This window comes from Narcine bancroftii, chromosome 7, assembly GCF_036971445.1.
Source record: "Narcine bancroftii isolate sNarBan1 chromosome 7, sNarBan1.hap1, whole genome shotgun sequence".
Lineage (NCBI taxonomy): Eukaryota > Metazoa > Chordata > Chondrichthyes > Torpediniformes > Narcinidae > Narcine > Narcine bancroftii.
In genome coordinates, this window is record NC_091475.1 from 207,428,224 (window position 1) to 207,436,087 (window position 7,864).

The following is a 7,864-nucleotide window of genomic DNA, read 5'->3' on the forward strand; positions in this document are numbered from 1 at the left end:
ATAGCAGTCGCTGAAGGGCCCCACAAGGAAGAGATGATCGCTGCCTCCGACACTAGCCACCGCTGTAAGTACTGTGGGTCCTCGTGTGGGTCAGACATGCGCTCCCTAAAGAACTTCCCCACAAGGAACACGCGCACTGCTCCCCATGCGGGAAGAAAGGCCACTTCACTAAAATCTGCCTCTCCAAACCCACTGGGAGTGCTGCAGCCCTTCGCGATCAGCCAGAAGCACCTCCCAATCCACTGGGCCCCTCCACGTGCAAGTGCTGGTCGACACCATTACCCTGCACATAACTTTCATCTGCACTGACGTCACTTCCGGCCCAGCCATCTTTCCACACTACCGCCTTGTGCTCACCACGGCCACCACCACCTTTCGCCACCCAACTTCCGCCCGTGCCGATGACATCGCTTCCAGCCGAATCTCCACCCACAATGGTGATGTCACTTCCAGCTGGGGCTGCCGGGCTGAGCCGACGCTGTGTGTGTCCCCTGGGTGCCACCATCATAGGGCCAGCTGACCCCCCCAGCCACAACTGACCCGAGCTGCACCGGCATGCTGACGAGACATCGTGGTCAACACGTGTGCGCACGGTACCGCGCACTCGTCGCACCCCACACTCCAAAGGCCACCCACTGGTTGCTGCTCGCCACAACCATTGGGGAGTAGCAACTCAGACCCCGAGGTGGTCCTAACATCCAACACACTGACGGAGAACATTCTCTACAGACTCGAGTGCTCAATGATTGGCATCGCTATCAACAGGAAGGTAACAAAATGCCTGTGTTCTGAGAACTTCGTGCACCCGAATATGGTCCAGTCAATGAAGTTCAGAGTGTACCCAGCAAACCTCCCCATCGCTTTTGCATCCCAGGACCACTTCATCACAGCACAGGGGTGCTGCTCAATGAACTTGACAGTGGGGAGGGGCGGGGGAGACATACCAGGGGTTCAGGTTCCTGGTCATGCCCTAGCTCTATGCCCCAGTTATCCTGGGACTAGATTTCTAGCGTCACCTCCACAGCCTCACTCTTGCCTTCGGTGGCCCACTCCCCCCATTCACAACACAAAGTCCAGCGCCCATTCCAAATCCACCTCCGTACTCTCCACCCTTCAGTTTCCCCCCATCCCTTTTCAAATACCTAACACCAGACTGAAAACCATTAGCGGCGAAAAGCAGGCGCTACTGTGCAGCCGACAGGGGCTTTATCAGGGCTGAGGTGAAACAACTCCTGGCAGAGGGAGTCATAGAACCCAGCGACAGTCCCAGGAAGATGATCTTCCTGTCCTCTGGTGCCCTGCTCCAGTCCTCTGTTTCCCTGCAGCCTCTCGCACTGCCATCTTGGGCACAGTCCCGCTGTGGTGATACAACCACTACACTGGGTGCACTCCTACCGGCCGACTGCAGCGGGCAATCACTCTACCTGCAGGTAGGCAACCTGAGAGGCTGGTCCCACCTGCCAACTGTCAATCACCAGCCCGTATAAAGACTCGTGCTGGCCCCTTTGGGAGTCAGTTGAGCTCGTGGAGCCAGGAAGGTGCAGAGACTTTGTGTGTACGAGTTTAAGCAGATTGAAGCCTGTTTGTACAGCCTACAAACTTTGCGTCTGAATTCTTCGCACGGCAGCGCTCACACCTGCGGTCGCTGGATTTCAACTAAAACCACCGTCGGCTCCCTCAACAGGCTCTTCAAAGCTCGTGCAGAGCCAACAGCGGTCGGCTGGACAGCTGGCCCCGATGGGAGGGCTGTACCTCCACTCCCTCACTCCCCGTGGGTCCGCACCAGCGACATTGCCGCCACGACTACCCCATGTACTCATGGGGCTATTTACTCTGCCTTCACGTTTGACCTTCTGTAATGCTTCACTTCATACTTTATAGATGAGCTAGTTACAGAATTCTCCTCCTGGAGGTGATCACAAGGGACGTCTCAAAAAACAAACAAACTGCTACGGAACTCAGTGGGTCAAACAGCACCTGTGGTGTAAAAGGGAAGGCTGGCATTTCAGGTCAGGACCCTGCTGGTGTCTCCATAATCTAGTTTTATTTTGAATAATGGGCAATTTCCTTTTCATCTCTGATTGTAGGGAAGGGATGAAAGGCCACGACTATTATAGGGAGAAGTCCTTTACATATTAGAGGGAGGCAGAGAGCAGAGGCAGGGCTGGCGTCTGTCAGCGATGCCTTCAGTCAGTACCCCATTGACATCCTGGTATGATTAGTAACTGCGCCAGAGACCAGGATTCGAATCTAGCACTCTCCGTACGGAGCTTGTACGTTCTCCCTGTGTCTGCATGGGTTTGCTGCGGATGTTCCGGTTTCCTCCCATGTACCGGGGGTTGTAGGTTAATTGGGGCATTTGGGCAGAATGGGCTCTTGGGCTGGAAGGGCCTGGTAACATCCTGTATGTCTAAATTTTAAAAATTTGTAACCCAGTACTATACAGGATGGGTTAGTCCACTTGAGAGGCCCCCCACCTGGAACTATTTGCCACCTGGTGCAAGTACTGGCAAAGAAATAGCCGATGCTGTTTAATCGGACAAGTGCGAGGTGTGGTTAAATGTAAGAGCAAATGAGTGTTGGAGTCCAAAGTAATTCAGCGTAATTGAGCCCCTGTCTCAACCACCCTCTCCCACATCCAGTTCCATAAATCCACCACCCGCTTGTAAAATAGTTGCCCCTCAGGTTCCTGTTAAATCCCATCCCCTCCCTCCCCCCTCACCTTAAACCCAGATCCTCTGGTTACCGATTCGCCTACTGTGGGCAAAAGATTCTCTTCATTCCCCCGATCCATTCCTCCCATGATTTCGTTTGACTCCTCAAAAATCTTCTCTGCACCCTCCGCAGCTTGACGACGTCTTTTCTCTAGCACGGTGACCAAAAGCGAACCCAAGACCCCAAGTGAGGCCTCCTCAATGTCTAATACGACTGCCACATGACCTTCCGAAGTCTGTACCCAATAACCTGACTGATGGAGGCCAGTGTGCTGAAAGCTTTTTTGATCCACCCCCGCCCGCCTCCACCCCCATCTACCTTTGATGCCACTTTCAAGGTACTATATACCTGGACTCCTCGATCTCCCTGCTCTGCGACACTCCCCAGATCCCTACCAGTCACTGTGCGGGCCTCACCATGTTAGACCTCCCAGTATGCATCACCTCACATTTCTCTGAATTAAATTCCATCAACCTTTCTCTGCCCTCATGCCAAACCGATCAAGACACCGCTGCAGCCTTGACAAACTACAATAGCAGACACCTTAGTGATGTAGATTACAAAGAACAATAGGGCCCAGCTCTGAACTTTGAAGCACTCCACCAGTTGCCGGTCTGTAGCCTGAGAAGCAGGCCTTCCACCATCACCCTCTACTTTCTTCCAAGAAGCCAATTTTCTATCCAATCTACTATCTCACCTTGGATCCTGTGCAATCCAACCTCCCAGAGCCAGCCGTGTGGAACCTTATCGAATGCTTTGCTGAAACCTATATATACATTGATGTACAGAGGGATATTTTGGTTCTAGTTCATTGTTCCTGAAATTAGCAACGCAAGAGGTTCAAATTCACTTGGTCCATCTCTGGCAGAAATGCACTGCAGATATTTTCTACAAACCTACCAACTCCCAGTTACCCCCGACTACAGCTTTTCCCACCCGGTCCCCTGTAAGAATTCTATGATTTCCTCTCAGTTCCCTCGCCTGCTCCCAGAATGAGGTCTTCCATTCCAGAACATCCAAGATGGCTTCAAAAAAAAACATGGCTCCCCGTCCACTGCCATCAACTCAGCCCTTTTGTGCACCTCCTCTATTTCCCACACATCTGCCCTGGGCCCCCCCTGCCCTGTTACAGAATGGATTTATAAAATGATGATGAAACATATCTTAAAAGGGGTACGATTGGGAGGTTGAGTTGCCAGATCACATTTCACAAACAAACATCTCAAGTGCCGTGCAGGGATGGACTTCGTGTCGCCAATTGGTTGAGACAATGGGAGTGTACTTGTGAGAGTAGGAGGTAGCAGGGGTTCTCAACCTTTTTCTTTCCACTCTCATCCACTTTAAATATTCCCTTTGCCATCGGTGCTCTGTGATTAGTAAGGGATTGCTTAAGGTGGGATGTGGGTGGAAAGAAAAAGGTTGAAACCCACTGTTTTCATTGACTCGTTATGTGCACGGTTTCAGGACTCAGGACAAAGGAAATGGAAATGGACCAACGATGATTTTTCTCCAGCAAAATATTTCAGTAACAATTGGGTGTAGAGCAGTGATTCTGAACCTTCTCTTCCCATGGACCTGCTGAGTTCCCTGAAGCAATTCTATTTCATTTAATGTGGGAGATAATTCAAGTTCATTTGTCATCCGATTGTATCAGTACAACATTCTCTGGTCCACGGTGCAGAACCGTGCAAACCCATGTGCAGACTTAACGCACATACAGACAAACAATACATATAGACAGAACATACATACATGTCTTATATGCATACTGTCTATTTAAAATGAATATCATTAATAGTCTTGGTTAGCTGGTTTAGCAGTTCAGCATTCTCACTGCCCATGGGAAGAAACTGTTCCTCAGCCTGCTGTTCTGGCAGAATGGTTCACGTAGCAGATAGTGCCACGCCCTTATAGCACCAGCAGTGGGGACTGGGGTTCAAATCCCACGCTTCCGTAAGGAGTTTGTACGTTCTACCCGTGTGTGCGTGGGTTTTCCTCAGGGGCTCCGGTTTCCTCCCACTGTTCCAAGTGTACCGAAGGTGTAGGTTAATTGGGTGTAAATTTGAGGGGGGGGGCACGGACATGGGAGCAAATGGCCATAACCGCGCTGTATGGCTAAATAAGTTTTTAAAATAAATAAATAATATGTCTGGATTTCTTTCCCGATGGGTGTAGTGGGATGGAAGGGGTCCTCGATGATTTTGCACGCTCTCTTCAGACAACGATCCCAGTGGATTGCGTCGATGTGGTGGAGGGAGAACCCGGTGATCCTCTCTGCCACTCTGGATTGGCCTTTGTTCCGAGGCTTTACAGCAACTGTACCACATTGTATTACAAGAAACAACATGATCACAGTATTGCAGTACTTTCAGTTACACACTACTTACAGGTTCAAATTAGAACATGGTCATCAACAGACAGAACACGCGTGCGAGCCCCTGTAGTGCCCACCAGCACAGGGGCCATCCTACCCAGGGATTCTGCCTGCTCCATATCCAGGGACACACAGGCATGGATGGAACCCTGGAAGAGGGACAGGCAGTCAGCCCAGGATGTCCACCTTGACCAGGCCCAGGGACAAACTGACCTGGAGATCCCACCCCAACCATCCACCCACCCCCCCCCCCATCCAGGGTCGGCGCCAAGGGAGGGATTAGTCCCCACAAACAAGGTATTATGACTCCCCCCATCACCTGCTCATGGCCATCACCCCCCCACCCAAAATGAGGTATTGTGACCACCACCCCCCCCCCCACCTCCTGCAGCACTAGCCACACTAGCTGCAATAGAGAGTCGTGACCACCACCTAGTGGCGCTGCTGGGCTCCTATTCAGAGGACACATTGCATGCCAATTAAGGCCGGGCTCGCCCCAAGCCATCAAAGTGGCTCACGATTGGCCCGTTCAAATTACCAGGTACTGGGCTCTAGGAAGCATGCCTGGACTTAGCCCTGTCCTTCACCTCATTGGCCCAGATGAATCACCTGGGCTGACCCCTGCCGAGCCCCTGCGCTAGGCTTTGAGCCATTGGTCACAGCAGCCAACGGGGCCCAGCCAGCCCCCTAGTGATGGGCCTCCCAATACTTGCAGTAGGTCATAAAGGACCACGCTTTCCTTTGCCCTGTCTCTCTTGACTCCTCATGGCCCATGAGTATTGGGTTGGGGTGAACCCCGAGGCCAGTTAATTAGAGCCGTGCCTGTACAGGTCGGGGGTTGGGGCACGTAGTGTAACCTTGATCTGATTGTTTGTGCAACTGCTAAGTTTTGTCAGTTTTCCCTCATTATCCGCAGTGTATATCCATCCCCTTGCAAACCATATGCTTTAATTTACTGTTTAGTTCCTGTTGTTTCCTCTGCATCCCCGAGAGTAAACTTGTGCTTTGTACCTCGATCTGGTTCTTAACCTGTGGGACCCACTTGAACCTTCACTTATAACACTAGCAGGTGTCACATGTGTCTAGTCTCCACGCAGTACAAGCACCAGGTTTGTCCGTTATCTTGGAGGGAGGGGGAAGGTGGTGGTGTCGCCCCCCCCCCATGGTAGGCACCACCACCAACCCCCTCCTCCACCACCTGCTGAGCGAGTTTTAAAACGTCAGATAGTGCCCCCACACCCCCCCATCTTGCCCCATCTAAGACTTGTTCTGATGCCAACCCTGCCCCCATCCCTCACCAGGTGACCGAAGATCAGGAGCGAGGGACTGAAATGCAGCCAGAACTGAGGAGCAGCCCCTTCTGATATTCAAATAGAGGCTGCAACCACTTGCACTCCGTATATACACGGCACACTGTCTCGTCCCGGCCGCAGAGATGACAAGCGGCTGGTGTGTAGGTAAACTGATTTAAGAGTCTATTCACGGACAGCTCAGTGCAATGCTGTCCCACCCCAGGGTAAAACAGGAGGACTCCCTCGTAGAGAGACCTCCACTGGGGTCCCCCCCCTCCCTTCCGATGGCTCTGGTAAAATAACGCTGCTCTTGCTTGGTTCTCGCTGACCTCTCCCTGTACCTTTTGCTGTGCTATGTGCAGGATGACTCACTGGACTGCTCACTTTCTCGCTCCACCTTGGTGCGTGCGACAATAAACTTGACCTTGGACAGGACCAGGGGCTGGGATTGAGCCCGGGATGCTGACAGACTGAGACAGCGGCTTCAAGTGCGGTGCCCCATTCTGAAAGGTTCTTGCTCTCCTTCATTCCTTTTCCAGGTGATCATTTCCTTCCAGCTGATGGATCAGATTGGGCCTCGGTTCAAAGCTTTGGGTGCCTGCTCGGACGGAATTAAAGCCTTAATGTTTAAGAGTATAGTATATTTCAGTCACACATCAAACGTCTGTCTTTCCGCAGTTGACTTCCGTGATTTCAGAAGTCTCTAATTTTCAGCTTGGTTTTGAAGTTAAAATATTCCCTGATTAAATGGACCACATTTATATAAAAGCAGCGACGGTCGAGGTAATCAATACCACCTGCATTTCCGCCTGTGGACGGCTCACTCACCAGATCACTGAAACCCACCCCTTTCTACTTCAGATCAAAAGATTCCACAGATGAGCAATTTCCGCATTTGGAAATTGTTTAAGGATGCCCAGGAGAAACTTGGACATGTTGCTCCTCAAGTTTACGTTGAGCCTCACGCTGAGAGTGGAGGAGGTCGAGGACAGCCCACTCCTGCTCCCGTCGCTAACACACGACCGCATGGTCTGATCCACCTCTGACAGAGTCATTGTTTGCCGCAGATGACCTCATCAGCAACAACGAAGAGTTGCACTACAGAGATGAGACGGGTGTAACAACCTGAGTTTCATCGTGGACAAGACAAGGGAGATGGTCGTGGGCTTCAAGAGGACCAGGAATGACCGCCCTCCACTACAACTCTGTTGAGGAGAGAGTGGAGAGCACCAAGTTCCTTGGAGTTCACTTAACTCGTGACTTATTGTGGACACTCAACATCTCCTCACTTGCCAGGAAGGCGTAACAGCGACCGTACTTCCTGAGAAGACTGAGGTGGGGAAGGCTACCAGGCCACAGTCATGTTAACCTTCCACAGGAGCTCTATCGAGAGCATCCTGGCCGGCTGCTTCACAGTGTGGGTATGGTTGTTGCAGAGAAATGGATCGAAGGTCAATCCCACAGGACTATAAGAGCGGCAGAG